We start from the raw sequence: 24,192 nt of genomic DNA, 5'->3' as shown, positions 1-24,192 counted from the left end.
TACATGATGCTATACTACCAAACAATAGCTCCCCCCTTGCCCAAGCCTAAATTCTGCATCAAATAGCATCAGAAATGGGTTGGATTGGGCCCAAAATGAGCTGCAAAATCGCTGGGGGCGATTTCATCAAACTGGACCCACGGCAGAATCGGCGCGCACGCGTACATGGCGCGTGCGCGCCCCTGAACGCGAAGCAACATATGGAAAAATTTATATCATTTCGAAGCCCCGGATGTTAGCTTTCCAACGCAACTCGAACTGCCTCATTTGGACCTCTGTAGCTCAAGTTATGGTCGATTGAGTGCGAATAGGTCAGGCTTGACAGCTTTACGGTTCCTTCATTTCTTCATGAGTTCTCCCACTTTGCATGCTTTTCTCCTCACTTCTTCCATCCAATACTTGCCTTATGAACCTGAAATCACTCAACAAACACATCAAGGCATCGAATGGAATTAAAATGGATTAAAATCACCAATTTAAGGGCCTAAAAAGCATGTTTTTATACATAAGCACAATTCAAGGGAGAATTACAAAACCATGCTATTTCATTGAATAAATATGGGAAAAGGTGATAAAATCCCGCAAATTAAGGACAAGATAAACCACAAAATCGGGGTTTATCAAATCTCCCCACACTTAAACCAAGCGTGTCCTCATGCTAAGAATAAAGAAGGACAAGAAAAGGGTATGAACATTTATTCAATGCAAATAAACTATATAAACCTATCTACATGCATGCAACAAAATGCAAAATGATTCTACCTACTTGGTTAAAAGTAAATCAATCTCCAAGAACATATATAAACAAGTAGGGCAAAGGTCATATGACGACTCACAAACTCTACCAATTCAAATATCAAAATGAAGTTCAAATAGACTTGCAAGAAGAACGCTCATGAAAGCCGGAAACAAGGAATTGAGTATCGAACCCTCACCGGAATTGTATCCGCTCTAGTCACTCTAGTGTATAGGGTCGATCACTCAATTATCTTCTAATCATGCTTTCTATGATTTGTTTTTCATCTAACAATCAACAATTATTCAATGCATGCATACATTCATCATGAGGACTTATTCATAGGTTGTAATGGGGCTAGGGTCAAGGTGGGATGCATGTGGTCAAGTGAGCTTGAAATTTGTATCTTTGATTAGCCTAAGCTCTCACTAAACACATACAACAACCTATAAAATTCTAATATAGTACCTAGCTACCCATGATTCCCACTTCTTTTTTCTTCACATACTCATGCATTCTCTTTAATTAACATCCCATATGCATTGATTTTTATTGAACTTTACCTTGGGGCATTTTTGTCCCATTTTTATTTCTTTTTCTCCTTTTTTTTTCTTTTTCTATTATTATTATATATATATATATATATATATATGTTTTTTTTATCATTTTTTTTAAGTATATACAAACGTATCAATGCATATGGTTTTACATATAGTGCACGAATATGTACCCAATTCCTAATATTTTCAACAAAAATAAAAATTACACTTTTACCTCAACCAATGTCCCAAGTTTCCCGTACTCAAATGATACACACCCTCACTAGCCTAAGCTAATCAAAGATCCAAATTAAGGACATTTATTGTTTTTCACTTAGGGGTAGTGATGTGCTAAAATTAAGAACGAAAGGGATTAAATAGGCTCAAAAGTGGCTAACAATGGTTGATGAAAGGTAGGCTATTTGGGTAAGTGAACTAAATGAAATGATGGCCTCAATCATATAAATGCATGTATACATGGAATAATGGACATAAAGAATCAAACAAATCAAAGATTACAATCATAAAAAGAGAACAATGCACACAAGAATGAAAATAAATGGTTATAAGATGTAACCACACCATTGGGCTCAAAACTCACATGCTTGTGTTCTTAGCTCAAAAACCATGTTCCAAAATAAATTCTTCAAGCAAGTTCAACAAGAAAAAAAATTTTCGAATTGGTAGGGTGCCCTAAACACAGTTTCTTGGAAAAGAAATCATCACCCTAACCAAGTGGTCCTAACATAAAAAGGAAGTTGTAAAAATATGTAAAAATTCTAACTAACATGCAATCTATCATGCAATACAACAACTAATCTAACAAAGACAAAAATTAAAAATTGGTGTTGAAAGAAAGAAATTGTTACCCATGGAGATCGGTCAGACGACCTCCTCACATCGGTGCATGCAAAGAAGAGCAAGGTGGACGGGATGCTACAATTGATGAGCTCCTTCAAAAGGTTGTGCGGGTGAACTTGTTTGTTGCTCCATTTGAAGCTTTTCCATTCCTTTCCTTCTTGGTGGCCAACCTCAAAGGAGAGAAAAAGAAAGAAAATTAAGCCTACAACAAAGATATGAAAGCAATAGAACATAGGCGGGGGCTAATGCCAATTAAGAGTAGTGTTCTCACTACATGTTAGCTACGCATGTGAGTGAGAAAACAATATAGGCAAAGGGCATATCAATTAATACTTGAATCAAGAATAAAGTCAAAGCATGAAGAGCACTCAAAAGCATCAAGTTCAACTAGAAAGAGTGGGTCATGAAAGACATGCAAGTTCATATCAATGCACAAAGAATATAAGAGTTATACAAGATTAAGCATTGATTTAAAAGTTTCATCACGCAACAATATCAAACAAGTCAAGAAGCACCAAGATTAACCAAGAAATTTTCAACAATTGGATATAAGAATCCAACACCATTATTAAAATAAGAAACTTATGAAATAAAATAAGAATAAGCTATAAAAACAAAATTAAGATGCAATGAATGAAAATAAACAAATGCAATAAGAGAAAATGGAAGAAAAGAAATTTTTTTTTGACCGGTGCGGACGCGTCATGCACGCTTCCGCACCGATGCACAGTTTAGCCAAAGGACGCATACGCGTCACGCACGCGTGCGCGCAGGTAGGCAGACGGGACAAGCAACGCGTACGCGCATAGCACGCATACGCGTGGATGTGAAGATGGCGACCGACGTGGACGCGTCATGTACGCTGGCGCATCAGGTTGGGGCGCAAATTGGGCACAACTTTGGCACAACTCTCTGGTTTTTGTACCAGGAGTGCGATATGCACCACCGGCGCGCGCGCACAATGCGCTCGCGCGCGGATGCCTGTTTTTCCCCCTTTTTTTTTTCAAAAACAGGGCACTCTCCTAATCTATAAGCATTCTAAAACAGTCAAAAATCAAATTTAACCAAAAAAATCTTTTTGGTTTTTGAAAAATTTTCAAATACACTAAAAATAAAACTTATACTACAAGCAAAATGCAATTCAAAAATAACTATTCTAATCAAAGCATGAATCTAATAAGCAATCAATCAAAGCAAGACATGCAAAAGTATGAAAAGAAGAAAACTACCTAACAATGGCAACTCAATGCATTTATTGATTATATACACAAGAGAATGGAAAGAGTTTACCATGGTGGGGTGTCTCCCACCTAGCACTTTTAGTTTAAGTCCTTAAGTTGGACATTTGGGAAGCTCCTTGTTATGGTGGCTTGTGCTTGAATTCATCTGGGAACCTCCACCAATGCTTGGTTTTCTATTTTGCTCCAAAATTTCCAATGAGTTGCAACAAGTCTTGATGGAGTCCTTCACAAGCTAAGGGTTCCCAAAATTGATCCTCATATATACCCGGATCCCAAATCTTGTTTCTACACCCATCTTCAAGTTGATAATCATAATTCTAATTGGGTGAGAAGTGATCCGAATTCTCAAGTAAACACCAAAGCATCTTCCTAAACCCCTTTAGTTGAGAACTATACCAACCATTGCACTTAGACTTTGAGTTTCCAACCATAAGGAACCTTGATTGGCATTTCCACCCACTACTCAATTTCCTTTTGTTCTTAACCCCACAAAGAGCTCTAAGTTGCCCATCCATCTCAATAAAACCATATTCAAGTGGGAAAGTAAAGATTAGAGATAAGGATTTTACCCACTTGAATGTTATGTTGGATGGGGACTTAGGAAGGGACATCTCCAATGGTCTTGTAAGTTCCATTCCCTTGTGCTCTTCTTTGACTACCTCCACCTCTTGGCAAGCTTTTTCAACTTTAATTCTTTGCCCACCAACTTCTTCCACACATTCTTCATTGGTGGAGCTTGCCTCTTGATCACCCTCTTCCAATCTTTCATCATTCATACTATGCCTTGGAGGTTGTGCATCATCCTCCTTAACATCAAATTCAAGCTCATTGGAAGAAGGTTCAACAACTTCCACAAAATCATCGACAATGTCACTTGCTGTGGAAGTGCTCTCAAGTTTGAAATTCACCTTTTGTTCAACTTCCTCTAACTCTTCAACCACTTCTTCTTCTTCAACAATCTCTTCCTCCACCACTTGTTGCAAGACATACCCCATCTCCTTGTCCTCAGGTTGAGATTCTAAAATCTCTTTCATGCTCCTTCCTTCGGTTGATTTCTCACACTCATCCGTGGAGATGCTTTGCTTGTTGCATGAGTTTCATGAGTCCAAGTTGGCTTTAATTTTCGCAAGGTTAGCCTCGATAACTTCATTCCTTCTCCTTTGGGCTTCCTCTTGCTCCTTTTGACGGATTATTGCTTGAAGCCGATCCATTGCTTCATTGAGATGATCCATTGGTTCTTGAATGGATGGTTACGGGTGTTCTTCCATAGAGGGTTGTGGTGGAGAGGGGAATTCATTTTGTTGTTGAAATTTATCACACATGGGAGGTGATTCATCTTGGTGATAATATGGAGGTGGTAGTTCTTGAGGGTATTGGTGGTGGAATTGGGGTGGTTCTTCATATGGTTCATATGGTTCACAAGGTGGTTGGTATGGTGGATATGGGTTAGGGTCATATGGAGTTGTTTGGTGAAAAGGGTCTTGTGAGTAAGGTGGTTCAAAGTCATGTTGAGGGGGTGGTTCATAGGCATGTGGTGGTGGCTGTTGACAATCATAATAAGGGTCACCACATCTATTAGATTGATATGCATTAGGATTAGGATTATACCCATAAGAATCCGGAGGTTGTTGTTGCCAACAAGGGTGATCAATCCTTTGAGGCTCCTCCCATCTTTGATTGTTCCATCCTTGATGCATATTGTCATTGTAGTTCCCATTTCCTACAACATAAATTAAACGAAACTCATAGCCAAAGTGATGAGAATTCATAGTAGCAAACAAAAACAAAAACTAACAAAATAAGCAACAAGGTCCTAAGCCTAACAAAAACTAACAAATAAGCAAAAGGCAAACATATTCACAATATTCACAATAGCCAATATCATAACACCATTGTAACAACCCGGCAACAGCGCCATTTTGATGAATGAACTCTTGACGGTTTAGAATTTATCTAATGGAGTCTCGTTGTAAAGTATAGCTTCTAAACCAAATAATAGTCCTTTCATAAAAAAATTTAGGTTGTCACATGTACAAACCCCAAATAAGAATTAACCGGAGTATTTGGACTCCGGGTCGTCTCATGAGGAATTACAATGAAGTGTATGCTTATTGGCTATGAGGATGCAAGGGGGGTTTGGTTGATAATTGGGCCAGAAAATAAATTGCAAGAAAAGTAATTCAAACAAGTAACTAAAGAAAGCAATTAATAAAGAGAGACATTCATGGCAAAGATTGAGATCATAGGCTTTATATCCTAGTCATGCAATGATTAATTCATCTTATTTAGTCAACTCCAACAAATAGAGAGAAAGTAAAACAAGACTAATCAATCATACCACAATAATAACAAGAATTTATCTTATTACATCATCTCCAACATTGGAAGAAGGTATCATATTATCTTCCATGAGAGAAAGTCTAATAAGACTAGCTAATCTCAATCCAAAAGTCCTAATCAACTCACTAATTTAATTAGCAAAAGATTAGCATCAATAGAAACAATATTCCAAAAGTCCTAATCAACTCACTAATTAAATTAGCAAAAGATTAGCGTCAATGGAAACAATATTAGCTAACAACTCTAGATCACCAACATGAGTTGGGTTTTCAAGACTCAAGATTGCCTAATTACTCTTTCCAAGCCAAGAATGCTCAAAATCTACTCTAACATCCAACCAAGCATTTTGTCAAACACTTGGAAGGCATACATGGAAAGCATGGTAAAAGTGCAAGAATAATAAATCTACCAACTACAAATTGCAAGGAAGCAAGATCAACAACTCAAATCAACAATAAAGAAACATCAAATATTAAATTGCATTATAAGTAAATCAAATCCAACAAGAGCATTGATGAGTATTTTGGTGAAAAATAAATTTCTCCCAAAACACACAAATCTAACCGGCAAGTGTACCAGGTCGTATCAAGTAATAAAAACTCACGGGAGTGAGGTCGATCCCACAGGGATTGAAGGATTGAGCAATTTTAGCTTAGTGGTTAATTTAGTCAAGCGAATCAAGATTTGGTTGAGTGTTTTGTGATTTGCAGAAATTAAATTGCATGGAAGTAAAGAGAACAGGGAATTAAAGTGCTGAATCTTAAAGAACAAGAAATTAAATAGCAGAAACTTAGAATGCAAGAAATGTAAATTGCGGAATCTTAAAGTGCAAGAAATGTAAACGGCTGGAATTGTAAAGGGAATTGGGGATTGGATTTGCAGAATTTAAACAAGGAAAAGTAAATTGCATCAAGCAGAGAAGTAGAAGAAGGTTTGGGTTAGATTGGATCTTGAAGCAGAAAAGTAAATGAACATGAAAACAGTAAACAGAAAATGTAAAATTTGGGAAATTAGATCTCAGGACCCAGAGACTAGAAAACCAAGTCTAGATCTCAATGCCTTCCTAGATCCAACAAGAAATTGTAATTGAAACTCAAAGAAAGTGGATGAAGAGCAATTGACAGAAATTGAAATTCAATCAAGCAGTAAATAAAGCAGTGAGATCCAAGGTTGAGATTGAAACAGAATTTCTTCAATTCTCCAACCCAAAAATCCAAGACAATTGTAGTTGAAATTGAAAGCAATAAAACTGAGAGGAAGAGAAGTGAATTCTCCTTCCCCAAGACAAAGATATTAAAGATCACTCAATATCCAAAGCTCTCCGAAAACTATTATGAAAATTCCAAAAGAAAGCTCTCTGAATAACTTGAATTCTATCCTATTTATACACTTTCTTCAAATGATCTTCAAGCCTTGAGTTGGGCCTTTGCTCTTGGTGGAATTGGGTTGAAAGAGGCCTTGGTTGATTGCTCTTGGAGTTTGAAGAGGACCCAAAGTGAACCAATTGAACCGGGTTGGAGTTTTGCAAAAGTTGGACCAAAAGTTTGAGCAAAAGTTAGGGGGCTAACTTTTGCCCAAACTTTTCATATCAGCAACTATATCCATCTGATACCAACGTTGGTGCCAAAGTTAGGGGTCTAACTTTGGCCCTAACGTTGGCCTTACCTTGTGCACTTGTGGCGCCAACGTTAGCCACCAAGTTAGGGGCTAACGTTGGTGCAAACTTTTGCTCCTTCCCTTGTGATTTTCATGTGCCAACGTTAGCCACCAAGTTAGGGGGCTAACGTTGGCGCAAACTTTTGGTGCCCAGGGAGGTTTTCTTCATGCCAACGTTAGCCTCAAAGTTAGGGGTCTAACGTTGGCGCAAACTTTTGGTGCCCAGGGGTGATTTTCATGTGCCAACGTTAGCCTCAAAGTTAGGGGCTAACGTTGGCGCAAACTTTTGGTACCCAGGGAGTGATTTTCAAGTTCCAACGTTAGCCCAAAAGTTAGGGGCTAACGTTGAGGCTAACTTTTCACCCAAAAGTTTGTGCAAAAGTTTGATGCTAACTTTAGGTCCAGCTTTTTACTTCCTGGTTCAATTTCACTTATTCCATTGTCTTCTCTTTACTCCTAGCTATTCCTTCTTGCTTCAACCTTTCTCCAAGCTTTCTTCACCTATCATTAATCAACCAAACACATCAAAGCTATGCTTGAAATCATGAGATATTCATTCTTTCATAATATGTGACAATTATAGTATAAAACCTCATGAAATAGCATGAATTCATACATGGTTGATTAAATCAAAGGAAACATGAAAATCTACCTAATTGGCTTGCTTGTAGCTCAAGAAAGTGCATAATTCTAATGAAAACAAAAGAAAAAGACTAGTTAAAATAGGCTAAGATGACTTGTCATCACAACACCAAACTTAAAGCTTGCTTGTCCCCAAGCAAGAAAAGATTTATTGAGAAGAAAGAATGAACTGGAAGAGGATGTTCATGCTAGTAGAGTATTATTGGTAGTTCATGGGATTTTGTGTGGATATGTAAATACTCACTTCTTACTGACTCCTAGGCCTAGAAAGTCTCCTTCAAGCTTCAAGTAACATACTGCTATGACCTCTCATTATTCCTTTATCCTTGGCTATTACTTTGTTTATAAGCTTTATTTGAGTGTCATGTGTAGCAAGTTCATTTTCTTTTCTTTATACTTGACACATTATTCACCATAGACACTTGGCTCACATCCCTTCTTAAAACATTGATGCCCAGCACCTCTTTGGGTTACTAAATGCCTTGTAGTTAGGTTGCTCTTGATAGTGGACTTTCAGCTGATGATCCCGGATTAGTTAACCCAAGTCACCGAGTGTTGATGCACTCCTAAGAGCTTACTAATCCAAGCAGATCCTAGTACAAAGACACCACAGGCATATATTTTAAAGTTCAAGCTATTGGTGTCCAGCTTTGTTTCTTTTTGTTTTCTTTTGTTCTGCCACTTTTTGGCTATCTCTTTTCTTTCCTTCTTTTTGTTTTTCTTTCTAACCAAGGAATTTTTTATTTAATTGAGATTCATAGACAGTAGGCCACTCTTTACTTAGAATGAGATATCCTAGCTCTTTATTCACTAAAAGTGAGCTATTATACAACCAAACACATACCACCACTTACTTTTATTCTACTTCTATCTAACAGAGATCATCTTGCTTCACATTCAAACTTTTCTTTTATTGAACTTAAAGATGCAGGGGACAACACATGCTTCTTGTCAAGTGAAAGTAAACACACAAGCACACACATAAACTAGCCTACTTATTTTAAAAGAAACAAACATAATGCAAAGACTTTTAATTAAAAAGAACTACTTAAAGATGCAAAGCCACTTAGAATCAGATAGAATGCATGTTTTTTTTTTCTTTGTAGTGATGAACAAGGAGCAAGTCCACCTTTCATTTGTCATGCCTTTTCTTTCTCCTTTCATACACTTGGCTGCTAGTGTTCCCACCATCCGTGTTTGGTGCCTGTTGACCTCGCCAAAAGCCAGCCTTATTCATAGCCTCCTCCACTCTATCTTCAAGTCTCATAGCATTGCTTACCTCTACCTCACTTCTCTTTTTGAAGAATTCATCAAAAGTTGGGAAAGTCGGATCCATGTTGTGCAAATGTTCTCCAATATAGTTCAGTTTGATTTGGCTATTGATGTTGTAATCGGCTTGTACTTCATACCTTGCATCTTGGAGTGTTGTGAACTCTTTGAGAGCCCTCAAATTTTCAGCTTGCATCTGTTCCAACTTTCCAAAAGATTCATGAGATTGAAAAGCATGTTCTTCTTGCATCACAAGGAATCTTGACTCGAATTCACTTTGTTTGTTCATTATTCTTAGCTCCCTTTCTTCTTGTGCTTGTTGGTTTTTCATGTACAGAGAATGGTATTCCTCTTGCCTCTCTTGGATTCTCGTGTACTGTTGTGACAATCTTCCTATTACTTCTTGCATTTGAGTCATATCCATATTGCCATGTGGGAAAAAGTGTGGCTGTTCCTCCTCTTCTTGTGGCTCTTCTCCTATGTGTGGCTCATCTTCTTCCATTTGTTCTTCTTTTTCCCTTCTTCCATGTGGTCTTCGGCCTTGATGTGCTTCAAGGGGCATCATCATTCGTTCAATGGTTATGGGCATGCCTTGGCTTAACCACATTGGATTCTCCTCTTCCATTGGAACTTTGGCCTTTCCACACAACCTCCAAATGGTACTCGGATAGTATAACCAAGTTCTGGCCGAATTCTTCTCAGCCAGCTTTTGAATGTCTTTTGCAAGGATGTCATGAACTCTTATCTCTCCTCCCACAATGATGCAATGCAGCATCACGGCTCTCTCCCTGTTAACTTCTGAGGTGTTCACTGTGCCCAGAATTGACTTTTCATCAACTCATACCATCATTTTGCTTCCGGGGTGAGGTTACATCTCTTCAAGTACTTATATCTGTTCTTGTCATCTCCTTCCCACTCTGAGTTCTCCATACAAATGTATCTCGCAATCTCATCATAATCCTGATTCTCATTCAATCTTTGTTGGTATCCCGGTTCACTAAAGCGGACTGACTTTAGTTTCAAGACTTTCTTGATTGCATCCGGGCTGAAGTCTACTTCCACCCCCCGCACATAGCTCTTGTACGTTGGGGGCTCACGCATGTCAAGCCTTGGGACATTTGCATAGAACTCTCTTACGATATTGGCATTGATTCGGATGGCTGGTGATGCAAGTTCCTCCCACCTCCTCTTCCGAATTTTGTCCTTCATTTCTTAACATCCATCATCCGGCAACAAGAATGGAATTTCAGGATAGATTCTTTTCTCGTTCATCTATTGAATTTGCATTTGATGAAACCAAGACTTGAATCTCCGTTGGTCATATTCATGTGTGTCTTCCTCCACCATGGGATCTTTCCCTTTTCTTCGTTTGGTTCTTGAGGAGGAGGCCATGGTCACTTGGTTGGTTGAGAAGGAGTGTGAAGAATGTTGGAGAGTTTGATGTGTGTTTGGAGCAAAAAGAAATTGAAACCGAACTTGCTATGACAAGAAATGATGAAGAGAAGTTTAAATGGTTGGAGTTTAAAGTAAGAGAAATGTTGCACAGAGCTTGTTATGTTGAGGAGTGATGAAGGGAGTGAAGTTTCCAAGGTTGGAGTGATTCGGTCATGTGCATGGCTTGAAGGTGGTATGCTTTTAAATGAGCAATGAAGGGATGGGATGCAATTAGACTTATGGAGATCAAAGGTATGCATGTAAGGATGAATGAAGACAAAGTTTGCTCCTTCCCTTGCCTTTGCCGTGATCATTCTCAAGGAGTGGCAGATTTCTTTTTCGAGGCATGTGATGGGATTTTGTCCTCATGCTATGCTTTCCTTTGTCTTGCCTTTTTCTTTGAAGATTCTTTGACCTCCTAGTCACCACAACAAGACAACATACATTAGTTTTATCCAACCGTAGCAAGGGTGTTCTTTTTATTAATACTATGTGAACCATCAATTCTTATATCATTTGAACCGTGACACTCTCCTTGGAGGACACCAAACTTAATGTTTGGTCATATATAAAGAAAAGGAGTATCTTCCTCCAATTAGTGAGATTCAAATGCTAAATGTTCATAAGAATTGTTTTCATCATACTTTCTTTTTCTCCTTTTTTTTTCATGAAGGATCAATTGTATCCCTAAATCGTTGCATCAAGGTTTGATGAACACCAAACTTGTTTCTTGTCAAAGGGTACATCACAATTAATGCCTTCATTACCGGAAAAGAATTTGTCCATTTATAAGATTTTGAAAAACAACAATTGTATGATTATTGATGCATGAGTTTCTACTTTTCATGAAGCTATGTGGACACCAAACTTAGTGTTTGGCCATATGCTTTGTCAAGATACTCCAAACATGCAAAATGGAATTATTTGTAACATTGGTTTAGTGTGCTTGAAGGCACACCAAACTTAGCATATGTTTCAAAATAGTGCATGCAGTCAATGGACATGTTCATGAAAAGAGAAAAGAATTCATGCTCAATTGATCATAACTTATTGAATTTAAAATGACATGAATCTTAAAGCATGGGTTGCCTCCCATGGAGCGCTCTTTTATTGTCATTAGCTTGACATTGAGGCTTTCTTTTATGGTGGTTGGTGCTTGTAGGGCCTCAATTTGTCTCCTCTGACCGTGATCCTCTTCTTTGTTCTCTGGTGTTCAATTTCAGCATGCTCTAATGAGAGTATGTTGCTGATAATGTAGTAGTCCTCAAGTTGTTGATTTGCCCCCAGCTGTTGATATATCAGTTGCACTTTGTCACCTTTGGAAAGCCCCTCTGTTGGAATCTTTCTATTCTTCCAACCCATTCTTGCTTTGTTTCTGCGTTTCATCTTTCCTTTTGTTGATCTTTCTTTTCTGGCCGTAGGCTTTCCTTGGGGATCTCTCTTTTCAGTGGCTAATACTCTAATATCCTCTTGGGTTTCTTCATCAGTCTGCACAATCCTTAGCATTGGGGTGTTGCTGTGACCTTCCTGGTCATTTTTCATATAGTCTTTCTTCTCCTTGCTAAATTGTGCCTCTGGTAATACTTTCAGAGTGACACTCTGGTCATGCATCCTGAGAGTTAATTCCCCTTCCTCTACGTCTATGATAGCTCTAGCAGTGGCCAAGAATGGCCTTCCCAGTATAACAGAGTCACCATCATCATCGTTTGATTCTAGAACCACAAAATCAGCGGGGTATATAAAACTGTCCACCTTGACCAAAAGATTTTCAATTACACCCCTGGGGTATACCATTGACTTGTCTACCAGCTCCAGAGACATTTGTACTGGTTTGACCTCCTCTATATGCAGCTTTTTCACCAAGGAGGATGGTATCAAGTTAATACTTGCTCCGAGATCGCACATTGCTTTAGTGATGGTCAATTCCCCAATGGTGCAAGGCAACAGGAAGCTCCCTGGGTCCTCAAGCTTGGGGGGAAGCCCCTTTTGAATCAAGGCCCTGCATTCCTCAGTAATCATTATGGTTTCTTTCTCATCCCAGCTTCTTTTCTTGTTGACAAGCTCCTTCAAGAATTTGGCATACAGAGGCATTTGCTCAAGTGCTTCAGCCAAGGGAATATTGATTTCCAGCTTCTTAAAAATCTCAAGGAACTTGTGAAAATGCTGGTCTTTAACCTCTTTGTTGAACCTCTGGGGATAAGGCAGTGGAGGTGTGATGCTCTTTCCTATTTGCTGCTGTCCCTGGATTACTTTCTTTGAGCTATATGGCTGGTTGTCCTTCTCTTTAAGTTTCTCAGTGTTTTTGTTTGGCATCACAGCTTGCTCCTTAGCTTCATCGTCCTTTGCTTGCTTCTCATCCTCTGTTGGTTCTTTGATGCTCTCTGCTTGCTTCTGTGTAGTGTCATTGTTGCTTATCAATGTTCTCCCGCTCCTTAATTGTATTGCCTTGCATTCCTCCTTGGGATTTGGGATTGTGTCACTAGGCAGTGAATTTGAAGGTCTCTCAACAGATACTTGCTTGGAGAGTTACCCAATCTGCTTCTCTAGGCTCTTTAATGAAGCTTCATGGTTTTTGTTTGTTATTTCCTGGTGTTTCATCATTTTTTCTATCAAGGTCTCTAAGTTGGTGAGTCTTTGAGGTTCAGGTGGTGCTTGTGGTGGGTTGTGAGATGTGGGTGGTGGATCATAGGCATTTTGGTTGGTGGGTTGGTTATTGGATTGGTACTGGTTGAGAGTTGGGTAGTTGTTTTGAGGTTTTCTGTATGTGTTTTGGTTAGTCTGCTGATGGTTGTAGTTTTGGTTGTTTTTTGGGTTGTTTTGATTTGAGTTCCTCTGCCATGGGTGTTGGTTTTGGTTGTGAGTGTCTCCCCATCTGAGGTTGGGGTGATTTTTCCATGAGGGGTTGTAGGTATCACCATGGAATTCATTTGAATTTGAATGCATGTACTGGACTTGTTCCTGCTGTTGCTCCTCTTGGATTTCTTCATTTTGCCCCCATGTGGCTGATGGTTGGCTGGTGTTAACTGCTGCAACTTGAAGGCCATCAATCCTCTTGGTCATTTGCTCAAATTGTTGTTGAATTTGCTGCTGCATTAATTTGTTTTGAGCCAGGATTAAATCCACTCCTTCTAGTTCCATTACTCCTCTCCTTTGTGATGGTTGGCGGCCTCTTTGATGAGCAAAGAAATATTGGTTGTTGGCCACCATATCGATGAGTTCTTGAGCCTCCTCTGCAGTTTTCATGAGTTGCAAGGAACCTCCAGCTGAATGATCCAAAGCTTCCTGGGATTTCAGTGTTAAGCCTTCATAGAAGTTCTGCAGTTTCTCCCACTCATTAAACATGGCAGGGGGACATTTACTGATTAGAGCCTTGTACCTCTCCCATGCCTCATAGATGGGTTCAGCCTCCATTTGTGTAAATGTTTGTACCTCAGCCATCAACCTTATAATCCTCTGAGGTGGGTAAAACTTGGCAAGAAACTTGGTTACCAAATCATCCCAGTTGTTGATGCTGTCCCTTGGAAAAGATTCCAACCATTGAGTGGCCTTGTCCCTGAGAGAAAATGGGAATAGCATCAGTTTGTAACTGTCAGGGGGCACTCCATTAGTTTTGACAGTGTTGCATATCCTCAAGAAAGTGGATAAATGTTGGTGTGGGTCCTTAAGTGGTCCTCCACCAAAAGAGCAATTGTTCTGAACCAAAGTGATGAGTTGTGGCTTGAGTTCAAAATTGTTAGCATTGACATTTGGAGCCAAGATGCTGCTCCCACAATGTCTAGGATTTGCAAAGGTATAGGAAGCCAAAACTCTCCTCTGGGGTGGGTTGTCATTGTTGTTGTCTTCTCCACCTGGTGGATTGGTTGAATGTTCCTCCATCTCTTGGAATTCTTCGTCTGATTCCTCTTCTCCAACAATATTTTCCCTCTTTCAGCTCTTCTTAACCTCCTGAGAGTTCTTTCGTCTTGTTCATGAAAATTGGGTATGGTTCTTCTTGTACCTGACATACAAGCAGAGCATGAGAAATGCACAAAACCAGTGACACTTCAATCCACTTCTAGATTGAAGTGTTAGTTAGTTTAAGCAAAAAATCAAACAGTTAGTGGGTTAATCAAAATTAAAGAAAAAGTGCTTGATCTAGATTACCACCTCACTTAATCATTGTCAATCTAATCAATCCCCGGCAACGGCGCCAAAAACTTGATGAGTATTTTGGTGAAAAATAAATTTCTCCCAAAACACACAAATCTAACCGGCAAGTGTACCGGGTCGTATCAAGTAATAAAAACTCACGGGAGTGAGGTCGATCCCACAGGGATTGAAGGATTGAGCAATTTTAGCTTAGTGGTTAATTTAGTCAAGCGAATCAAGATTTGGTTGAGTGTTTTGTGATTTGCAGAAATTAAATTGCATGGAAGTAGAAGAAGGTTTGGGTTAGATTGGATCTTGAAGCAGAAAAGTAAATGAACATGAAAACAGTAAACAGAAAATGTAAAATTTGGGAAATTAGATCTCAGGACCCAGAGACTAGAAAACCAAGTCTAGATCTCAATGCCTTCCTAGATCCAACAAGAAATTGTAATTGAAACTCAAAGAAAGTGGATGAAGAGCAATTGACAGAAATTGAAATTCAATCAAGCAGTAAATAAAGCAGTGAGATCCAAGGTTGAGATTGAAACAGAATTTCTTCAATTCTCCAATCCAAAAATCCAAGACAATTGTAGTTGAAATTGAAAGCAATAAAACTGAGAGGAAGAGAAGTGAATTCTACTTCCCCAAGACAAAGAAATTAAAGATCACTCAATATCCAAAGCTCTCCGAAAACTATTATGAAAATTCCAAAAGAAAGCTCTCTGAAGAACTTGAATTCTATCCTATTTATACACTTTCTTCAAATGATCTTCAAGCCTTGAGTTGGGCCTTTGCTCTTGGTGGAATTGGGTTGAAAGAGGCCTTGGTTGATTGCTCTTGGAGTTTGAAGAGGAACCAAAGTGAACCAATTGAACCGGGTTGGAGTTTTGCAAAAGTTGGACCAAAAGTTTGAGCAAAAGTTAGGGGGCTAACTTTTGCCCAAACTTTTCATATCAGCAACTATATCCATCTGATACCAACGTTGGTGCCAAAGTTAGGGGTCTAACTTTGGCCCTAACGTTGGCCTTACCTTGTGCACTTGTGGCGCCAACGTTAGCCACCAAGTTAGGGGCTAACGTTGGCGCAAACTTTTGCTCCTTCCCTTGTGATTTTCATGTGCCAACGTTAGCCACCAAGTTAGGGGGCTAACGTTGGCGCAAACTTTTGGTGCCCAGGGAGGTTTTCTTCATGCCAACGTTAGCCTCAAAGTTAGGGGTCTAACGTTGGCGCAAACTTTTGGTGCCCAGGGGTGATTTTCATGTGCCAACGTTAGCCTCAAAGTTAGGGGCTAACGTTGGCGCAAACTTTTGGTACCCAGGGAGTGATTTTCAAGTTCCAACGTTAGCCCAAAAGTTAGGGGCTAACGTTGAGGCTAACTTTTCACCCAAAAGTTTGTGCAAAAGTTTGATGCTAACTTTATGTCCAGCTTTTTGCTTCCTGGTTCAATTTCACTTATTCCATTGTCTTCTCTTTACTCCTAGCTATTCCTTCTTGCTTCAACCTTTCTCCAAGCTTTCTTCACCTATCATTAATCAACCAAACACATCAAAGCTATGCTTGAAATCATGAGATATTCATTCTTTCATAATATTTGACAATTATAGTATAAAACCTCATGAAATAGCATGAATACATACATGGTTGATTAAATCAAAGGAAACATGAAAATCTACCTAATTGGCTTGCTTGTAGCTCAAGAAAGTGCATAAGATGACTTGTCATCAAGCATCTATGAACATAAAAGAGAAATTAACATTACAAATCATGAGAATGAGAGAGTAGAAGTAAGAAATCATAAAAGAAACAAGATGGGAACATGTAATTAAACCTAGATCTAAGATGGAAATTAACCTAACCTAATTCTAGAGAGAAGAGGGAGCTTCTCTCTCTAGAAACTAACCTACATGATGCTATACTACCAAATAATTGCTCCCCCTTTGCCCATGCCTGAATTCTGCATGAAATAGCATCAGAAATGGGATGGATTGGGCCCAAAATGAGCTGCAAAATCGCTGGGGGTGATTTCATTAAAGTGGACCCACGGCAGAATTGGCGCGCACGCGTACATGGCGCATACGCGCCCCTGAACCCGAAGCAACATATGGCAAAATTTATATTATTTCAAAGCTCCGGATGTTAGCTTTCCAACACAACTAGAACCGCCTCATTTGGACCTCTGTAGCTCAAGTTATGGTCGATTGAGTGCGAAGAGGTCAGGCTTTACAGCTTTACGGTTCCTTCTTTTCTTCATGAGTTCTCCCACTTTGCATGCTTTTCTCCTCAGTTCTTCCATCCAATACTTGCCTTATGAACCTGAAATCACTTAACAAACACATCAAGGCATCGAATGGAATTAAAGTGGATTAAAATCACCAATTTAAGGGCCTAAAAAGCATATTTTTATACTTAAGCACAATTCAAGGGAGAATTACAAAACCATGCTATTTCATTGAATAAATGTGGGAAAAGGTGATAAAATCCCCCAAATTAAGCATAAGATAAACCACAAAATTGGGGTTTATCAAAAGGCTTCTCAACTATCTTGTACAATTCTTAAGGGATCACTTCATGTACTTCCACCTCACTCCCAATCATGATGCAATGGATCATAATGGCCCTTTCAATGGTCACTTTTGACCGATTGCTAGTAGGGATAATAGAGCATTAGATGAATTCCAACCATCCTCTAGCTATGGGCTTGAGGTCAGTCTTTCTTAGTTGAGTGGGCCTGCCTTGGAAATCTCTTTTCCACTGTGCTCCATCCACACAAATGTCTGAGTGCAATTGATCCAGTCTCTTATCAAAGTTGACTCTTCTATTGTAAGGATGTAGATCTCCTTGCATTAAAGGCAAGTTGAACACCAACCTCACACTTTTCGGGCTAAAATCTAAGATTCTCCCTCGGACCATGGTGCTCCAATTCTTTGGATTTGTGTTCACACTAGTGTCATGGTTTTTACTAACCCAGGCATTAGCATAGAACTCTTGCACCATTAAAATCCCAACATCTTGAATGGGATTGGTTAGGACTTCCCAACCTCTTCTCCGGATCTTTCTTCAGATTTCCGGATACTTATTCTTCTTGAGCCTGAAAGGGACCTCAGGGATCACCTTTTTCTCTGTCACTACTTCATAGAAGTGGTCTTGGTGGACTTTGGGGATGAATCTCTCCATCCCCTAAGATTCAAAAGTGGCAGCTACTGCCTTCCCTTTCCTCTTTCTAGAGGATTCTCCAACCTTGGGTGCCACAAGTGGTAATAGAAAGCAAAAAGCAACGCTTTTCCAACACCAAACTTAAACTCATTGCTTGTCCTCGAGCAAAAATAAAGAAAAGAGAAGAATGGAATAGAAGAAGAAGAAAATAAAAGGAGAGAGAGGGCTCAGCCGAATGGTGCTTTAGGATGTGTGAGAGGTGTGTGTATGAAGGGTTAGAAGAAGGGGTATTTATAGGAAGTGGGTAGGGTTGGGTTCGGCCATGGGTTGGGGAATTGGGAGGGAAATTTGATTTTGAAGTGGGTGGGGGTTGGTAGGATTTATGATGGTTTTGGGAAAGTGATATGGATGTGATTGGGCTAGGTTTTATAGGAAAGAATGTTCGGGGAAGTGTGAAAGAGAGAGGGATAAAGTGGGGTAGGTAAAGATGCTGTGGGACCCATTGGTCCTGAGAGGCTAGGGAATTCAGATGCCCTGCCCTCTGAATTGGCGTTTGAATGCCCAGGGTCTGCTCCCTGGCTGGCTTTCAACTTCAACAACACTCCATCCAGAGTGTTCTGTTTTCACTACTTTAACATTTCTATCTCTTTTCTGACTGCTTCACATGATCATGAACCTAAAAATATAAATTAAATAAAAATAAAATAAAGGAAAATAGAAATAATTAATTAAGGTTGGGTTACCTCCCAACAAACGCTTCTTTAACGTCATTAGCTTGACGGTTAGCTCCTTACGAAGGTGAGTATGGGCTCAAATTTTTGCCCCTAAAAGTGAACTTTCTTCCTGTCTTCTCATGAATGAGCTCCACATGCTCTAGAGATAGGATACGACTCACTGTATGTGGTATGACTGGTTTCTCGGTGAAGATAACTCTGATGCCAGGTGAGAGGCCTTCAGTTGGGACTTTCTTGTCCCTCCAGCCTTTAGGTACTTTCTTTCGAGTACCTTTGTTTTCAGTGCTTGTTAATGGTTTTCCAACACCAAACACAGAATTGATGTTTGGGGACTCTGCAAAGATCTACACAGAAAGAGAGGGTTGGAACACTAAGTGTTGTACAGTTATGTCTCTTTTCTTAGAGGGAGAGTTGGGATTGGACATCTTGAACAAGATGTAGTTCTCTCCTAGTTGGAAAACCATTTCTGCCTTTGCCACATTAATCATGGCATTTGCAGTAGCTAGGAAGGGTCTTCCAAGGATGATAGAATCATCCTCATCCTCTCCTATGTCTAAGACTATGAAGCTTGCAGGGATGTAGTGGTCTTCCACCTTTACCAAGATATCCTCTACAAAGCCATATGCCTTCTACTGAATTCTTCATCTTAGGATCATCTTTTACTTTTCCTTTTTGGTTTTTTTCTAAGAATTGAAAGTTGGATCTAAATTTCCTTTTCTGTTTTTATTTTCATTTCTTCTTCAATTTCTTTTCTGTGTTGTCAAGGGAGTAATTGAGATCTAGATCTGCTTTCTGTTCTCATTACTCCTTTTCAATTGTCAATTTCTCTTAGGATTTCATAATTGAGTTAAGTTTTTCTACTGTTTCTTTCTCCAAGCAATTTTCCAATTCTGTTTTGCTATTGAGATCAAGATCTGAATCTCTGCATCTCATAGTTCACTGATTTACTTCAATTTACATTTTCTCGTTCAATTCTGAATCCCAGTACCCAAATTCTTTTACTCTTCAAGCAATTTATATTTCCCAGCAATTTAGATTCAGCAATTTAAGTTTCTTGCACTTTAAGTTGTAGTCATTTACCTTTCTTGCAATTTAAGTTTCAGCTCTTTTACTTTCTTGCTCTTTAAGTTCCTGCAATTTACTTCTTCTGCACTTTATGATTCAGCAAATTTTCATTCTGCATTTTTATTCACTTGCAATTTAGCTTCTGTAAATCAATTTTCACTCAAATCATCAAACATTCACTTAACTAAATTCATCACCTAACTAAAATTGCTCAATCCATCAATCCCTATGGGATCGACCTCACTCTTGTGAGTTATTACTACTTGATGTGACCTGGTACACTTGCCGGTGAATTTTGTGTGGAATCGTTTTTCCCTCATCAAGTTTTTGGTGCCGTTGCTGGGGATTGATTTAGATTGACAATGATTAAGTAGGGTGATAATCTAGATTAAGCACTTTTTCTTTATTTTTGTTTAGCATTCTAACTGTTTGAGTTTTTGCTTAAGCTAATCGTAACCACATTCTAGCAGTAGAGTGTTTCATTTTCGTTTCTGGTTTTGTTTATATGTTAGAAGGAAGAAGAGGTGAGTCAACCTCCTTTGATTCTGAACTGGAGAGAACACTTTTGAAAAGAAGAAGAGAAGCAAGGGGAAAGGGAGTTGTAGGCGAAGCAGAATCAGAAGGAGAGGATCAAGTGATGGAGGATAACATCCCAAATGACACTGATGGTGTAGCCAAAAATAATGGCTAGCCTCTGAGAAGAGTCTTAGCTTCCTACACTATCCCCAACCCAAGAAATTGTGGGAGTAGCATCCTAACTCCCAATGTCCTTGCCAACAACTTCGAACTCAAGCCTCAATTGATTATCCTGGTTCAAAATAATTGTCAATATGGAGGAAGTGCTGCTGAAGATCCAAACCAACACCTCTCTGTGTTTTTGAGAATCTGTGACACTGTCAAAACCAATGGAATCCACCCTGATATATACAAGCTTCTTTTATTCCCATTTTTACTGAGAGACAAAGCCACATATTGGTTAGAAACCTTCCCTAAAGAGAGCGTTACCAGCTGCGATGATTTGGTTAGCAAATTTCTAGCCAAATTCTATCCACCCCAAAGAGTCATCAAGCTAAAAGCTGATGTGCAAACCTTCAGACAGCAAGAAGGAGAATAATTATATAAAGCTTGGGAGAGGTATAAAGCTCTAATCAGAAGGTGTCCAGAAGGAATGTTCAGTGAATGGGTAGAGTTGCAGAATTTCTATGAAGGCTTGTCCTTACCTTCAAGGAAAGCTTTGGATTATTCATCAGGAGGATCTTTACAAATGATGAAGACTGCTCAAAAGGCACATGATCTCATAGACATGGTGGCCAACAATGAGTATTTCTACTCCTCTGAAAGGCAAGCAGCTCCAGAGAAGGGTGTGTTTGAGCTTGAAGGAGTTGATACCATATTAGCTCAGAATAAACTCATGCACCAGCAGCTCCAACAGAAAATTGAAACAATATCAAAGAGGATGGATGGATTACAACTTGTAGCAGTAAGCACAACTAACTAACCACCTGTGGTGTGGGGACGGCAGGAGGAAAACTATGAAGAGCAGTGATGAGCGGATAATTTATACGCTTTTTGGCATTATTTTTACATAGTTTTTAGTATGATCTAGTTAGTTTTTAGTATATTTTTATTAGTTTTTAATAAAAAATCACATTTTTGGACTTTACTATGAGTTTGTGTGTTTTTCTGTGATTTCAGGTATTTTCTGGCTGAAATTGAGGGACTTGAGCAAATATCAGATTCAGAGGCTGAAGAAGGACTGCAGATGCTGCTGGATTCTGACCTCCCTGCACTCAAAGTGGATTTTCTGGAGCTACAGAACTCCAAATGGTGCGCTCTCAATTGCGTTGGAAAGTAGACATCCTGGGCTTTCCAGAAATATATAATAGTCCATACTTTGCCCGAGTTTAGACGACATAAACTGGCGTTCAATGGCAGTTCCATGTTGCATTCTGGAGTTAAACGCCAGAAACAGGTTGCAAACTAGAGTTAAACGCTAGAAACAGGTTACAAATTGGTGTTCAACTCCAAGAGAAGCCTCTACACGTGTAAAGCTCAATGCTCAGCCCAAGCACACAGCAAGTGGGCCCCAGAAGTGGATTTCTGCATCATTTACTCATTTCTGTAAACCCTAGTAACTAGTCTGATATAAATAGGACCTTTTACTATTTTATTAGACATCTTTGATCAGTTTTATGCTATCTTAGACCTTCATGAGGGCTGGCCACTCGGCCATTCCTGGACCTTGTTCTTATGTATTTTCAACGGTAGAGTTTCCACACACCATAGATTAAGGTGTGGAGCTCTGCTGTTTCTCATGAATTAATACAAAGTACTATTGTTTTTCTATTCAATTCAAGCTTATTCTTATTCTAAGATATTCATTTGCACTTCAATATAAATGTAATGATCGTGACAGTCATCATCATTCCCAATCTATGAACGCGTGCCTGACAACCACTTATGTTCTAACTTAGATTGAATGAATATCTCTGGGATTCCTTAATCAGAGTCTTCGTGGTATAAGTTAGAATCCATGGACGGCCATTCTTGAGATTCGGAAAGTCTAAAGCTTTGGATTATTCACAGGAACAACTTTAGCTCAAACCATGTGGAAAAATAATTCATGATATAAGGATATCATGAATTAAAACCTAATCATGTCAAATATTCCTAATAAAATATCTAAAACTACTATTTTTCAGGTTATAATATTGAAATGTGAAGGAAGTAAAACCTGATAAACATAGTTGACCAACGCATCCCTTGAAGACCCACACTAGGAGGGCATGAACCCAATGAAATCTCCTGCAGCTCGACACTTTCCTACAGAATGATTTTCCTAGTTTAGCACGCACGTATGAAATTTCCAGCACCTATTGCTTCCGTTTATGCCAAACACAGAAAGGAATCATAACAAATTGAGAATCAGAAGGCGAAACCCCCAAAATTAGAAAACCTAAAATTAGAACCCAAAACCCCCAAAAATTCACAGAACCAATTGAAAATTGATACATACCTTCTGTATCTCAATTAGTCATTGCAGTTCATCATCACTATCAAAATCATACACACCTTTGAACTACAAAGTGAGAGCGAGTTAGAGAATGAGCAAGAAAGAGAGGATATAGAATAGAGAATGCTTACCTGGTGACAGAGGATACGACGATGGTATTGAGCAGTGACAGTGAAGAGATGAGCGGCGGCGCAACGGCTTGGAGACAGTGCAGCAGCTCAGCGGCGAGCTCCAATCGACGGCAGCGCCGCGACAGAGCACGAAGGCGGCGATACATCCCTCCTTCCTCCCTTCGAGCTCCTCGGCGGGGGCACAGAAGCCCGACGGTGGCAGAACGGCGACTTAAACAAGCCCTAGCAGTGGTGGTGGAGCTTCAGCGGTGACGGAGCACCTCCTTTTTCTCTCCTCCATCGCGTTTCTTCTCATCCTCGAGCTCTCTCTCTCACTGGTGCTCGACGACGACGGCGACGGCGGCGGAGTCCTAGACAGCGTCGTCCTCTCTTTCCTTCCTTCCCTTCTCCTCTCTGATTTCTTCTCTCTTTCGTGTTTGTGTATGTTGAGTGAGGATAAGAGTGTGTGCTGCACTGCTGCGTGAGTGAGGGGGAGGGCCAACAAATTTTTTTACTAAGTGTTTATTGAGGATTCCCATATTAGGAGACATTTTAAAAGCGCACCCGAAACAGAAAAAATAAGCTACTCTTTACAAGCGTTCCCTTAGATGAGAAAAGTGTATTTATAGATATTTAGATAAGGCTACGTTTTATAAGTGATTTCTAAAATATCTAAGGCTACACTTTTTAAATGATACCACAATTGTGTATCCTTTTCTCATATAAAAAGGCAACACGGAGAAAAGCGTAGCCTATTCTATGAATAGGCTACGCTTTTCAAATGTAGCTTAAAAGAAGTGTGGCTGAATGGGTATTTTTCTTGTAGTGTTTACAAGGTGGCTGACAAGTCCTCCACTTGGGCAAGGATAGCCTTTCCTCACCTCATATGCCACCTCTGCAATTCGGCTGGAATTGACATAGAGGGAGACATCCTCATTGAAGAGGACAAGCCCATCACTAAGAAAAGGATGGAGCAAATAAGAGATCATGGACCTCAACAAGAGCATGAGGAAATTCCCCACCATGAAATCCCTGAGATGCCTCAAGGGATGCACCTTCCTCCACAAAACTATTGGGAGCAAATCAACACCTCCCTAGGAGAATTAAGTTCCAACATGGGACAACTAAGGGTGGAACACCAAGAGCACTCCATCATCCTTCATGAGATTAGAGAATATCAAAGAGCTATGAGGGAGGAGCAACAAAGGCAAGGAAGAGACACAGAGGAGCTCAAAAACACCATTGGTTCTTCAAGAAGAGAAAGACACCAT

This window comes from Arachis ipaensis, chromosome B10 (assembly GCF_059453495.1).
Source record: "Arachis ipaensis isolate K30076 ecotype BB chromosome B10, ASM5945349v1, whole genome shotgun sequence".
Lineage (NCBI taxonomy): Eukaryota > Viridiplantae > Streptophyta > Magnoliopsida > Fabales > Fabaceae > Arachis > Arachis ipaensis.
Note: the sequence above shows the minus strand (reverse complement) of the source record.